The following is a 3,021-nucleotide window of genomic DNA, read 5'->3' on the forward strand; positions in this document are numbered from 1 at the left end:
TTTATTCCCACTTAATATTGAAAATCTTTCTATGTCATTCAACATTTTAAAAATCATTTTTAATGGCTACATGTATGATCCTGTTATTTGGAGTCACAGTAATTTACTAACAAATCTCCTTTGTTGTATGTTTAAGTCATTTTTAAAAATCAATATCACCTACTTATCCATGGTAATTCCATTAGGATAAAGTCTCTGAAATAAAACTTGTAGGTCTAACACAGGCTCTCCTTTAAGAACTTTTTTATTCTAATTAATATTTTACAATTCTTTTAACATTGTTCAAAGGTGCTGACATATTAGATAAAGAAATCTTTGGTAACATAAGTGTTACCTTCTCTGGAGACAGACATACAGTCCTTTAAGATGACATGAAAGTGTGTATAAGTGAGACTGAAGTTTCTGTAGCCTAGATGTTTCCCCCTCTTTGGGGAAAATTTAAAATGACATATGGGCAAGATGACAGTTCAACTGTAGCTTTTGAAAATATTTTCTCGCCAAATGTTAACATCCAATAAATGAACATATTCCTTGTTAGATCAAAGAACTCAACTCAGGAAGAATACAAGCTTGGGTATTCCCTCAACCTCCATTCATCAGCTAAGACTTCTCCTATACCCCTGGCTGCTTCGGGAAAATATGATCACCTAGAATGATCCTTCCCCTCTACCTCCTACTGGAAGTACTCCTTATTCCCAATGAGACGCAAGATAACATTCTTCCTGAGGGAAGGCAGAAGAAGGAAACATATTCGTTAAGCAAGTCTTATGAGTGTCTTCCTAAGTACCTCACATCCAGTATTTCAATAACCCCTTGCAAATATGCATACAATTCTCTAGACTGCTCACTTCTTTATGCAGAAAAGAAGGATGCTATCTATGTCTTTCTAGTTCATCTTAGGTGACACCTGGCGCAACTAAGTATTTTACTGAGAGATAAGAAGTATTGGACTTACTTGCTTTCATTTGGCTTACAGTAAAAAAGAAAATACTCTATTAAAAGCAGTCCTCAGAACTTCCCTGGGTGGCTCCGTGGTAAAGAATCCACCTCTTAATGCAGGAGACACAGGTTCAATCCCTGATCAGGAATGATTCCACATGCCACAGAACAACTAAGCCTGTGTGCTACATCTATTGAGCCTGTACTCTGGAGCCCAGGAACTGCAATTATGGAGCCTTTGCTCTGAAACTACTGAAGCCTGTGCACCCTAGAGCCTGTACTCAGCAGCAAGAGAACCCACACATCACAATTACAGAGTAGCCCCTGCTTGCTGCAACTAGACAAAAGCCCACACAGCAACAAAGACCCAGCTAGCCAATACATTAAAAAGCTCATAAATAAGTAAACTTATTTTTTAAAAAGTAGTACTCAGACCAATGCATGATACAGGACAAACCTTTAATACACTACTTAAGTACATGAAAGTCATCTTCTGACAGATGAACTGGGAATTTTTTCAAGTTTCCTTAGTGTGCTACTGCTAAGTCACTTCAGTCGTGTCCGACTCTGTGCGACCCCATAGACGGCAGCCCACCAGGCTCCCGTCCCTGGGATTCTCCAGGCAAGAACACTGGAGTGGGTTGCCATTTCCTTCTTCTTAGCGTAACCTTATAAAATTCTTACTTTCAAAAGTGTCTGACACTTGATACTTGTTGAAAAGTCTAAGATACATCACTACAGTGATTTAGGAGATTATCCTAAAGCCCACCTTTTGAATACATCATCAGAGTGTAACGGGGCAGCCATTGCTGTGCCTCATTGCTGCCCCCCCTCCACTCTGTCACTAGGCAACAGGTCTAGCAAGGCCCTTGATCAGTGCCTCAGTGGGCCCCACCCACAAGCAACCAACTATCAGTGAAACACCCTGTTAGTTGTCCTGCTCAGCTATTGGTCAGCACCGCATGGGCTCTACCCAGCTGACCAGCTGCCACCCCCAAGGGAGCCAAACACCCAACACAACTGGCCCTCAGTCTCCTCAAGCCAAGCCGAATGGCGAGACCACGTCTCACAGACTGCAACCCGTGCAGTGGAGATTTATGGGAACATCATTACCTAACCCTGCAATGACTCAAGAGCAAAAGATCCGGCATCAAGAAGTTTGCAACAACTAACCACGCCCCTCCCTCACGTTTTGCTCTTAAAGGGGCTTGCTGAAAGCTTTCTGTAACATTGGGGTTCTTAGTGCATGAGCCACCCATCTCCTTGTATGAACCTGTAATAAACCCTTTTTCTGGTCCAGACGCCAACGTTCTAGTTTTGATTTGCCTCACAGTGCGTCAGGCACTCGGACTTGGGATTTGGTAACAAGAGAACTGATCACCGTCTTCATCCCTTCTTTAGATTTCCCTCAAAGTCTGATGACAGGTCTGCATTTTAATATCCGATCTTTCAGTTAATCTTTGTCCCGTGAGTTTGGTTCTCATCTCCGCGTAACTATTTTTGCTCTTTCTGAAGTGCCAAAGATCCTTCTAGAAAAGCAGCTGATCAGGTGTGTGGTGAAGTGTTACAAGTCCGGCTGCTGCGATGCCATCAAGATGACGCTTCTCCCTGTGCCCTCCTTCCTCGGAGGAAACAGTCCCCCTTCTCGCATAACGGCAAAAGCTAATACATTTGATTTAAACGTATGCCGTGGGGCCATTGGGTTTGGGGTTCAAATTCCTAGAACTTCCACGGATGAGGCTTCTTCTGGGTCCCACTATGAAGGTAGTACTGTCAAGGCAGAGAACTCGTGTTTTCTGCCTGGTGATGTTCACCTCGTGATCCTCTGTAGCCCATCAATACAGGAGCTGTCAGAGCTGGAGTCTCTTCCGCTTCACGTGAAGGTGCATGCTGAGCGAGGTGCTCACGGCTTCAGAAGAGGGAGGCGCCCGGGCTCTGCAGCAGGAAGGTCCTCGCTCGCCCTCGGGGGACTCGCCTCTGCTGTCTCCATAGCTTGTGAAGGGGACCTGCAGCCCCATTATGTGAGGTTGTTTTAGGCGACCTGCTGTTACCTGCAGAGGAACAACCAGAAACTGTCCCGAA

At 44.3% G+C, this 3,021-nt stretch overlaps 1 long non-coding RNA gene across 1 annotated transcript in view; it reads right to left on the bottom strand.

Moving 5' to 3' along the window:
- Positions 1 to 3,021, bottom strand: part of LOC138427865 (uncharacterized) — an 83,564-nt gene that overhangs the window by 1,946 nt on the left and 78,597 nt on the right. The gene's annotated exons all lie outside the window — the stretch shown is intronic.

The sequence above is a fragment of the Ovis canadensis genome, chromosome 22, assembly GCF_042477335.2.
Source record: "Ovis canadensis isolate MfBH-ARS-UI-01 breed Bighorn chromosome 22, ARS-UI_OviCan_v2, whole genome shotgun sequence".
Taxonomy (NCBI): domain Eukaryota; kingdom Metazoa; phylum Chordata; class Mammalia; order Artiodactyla; family Bovidae; genus Ovis; species Ovis canadensis.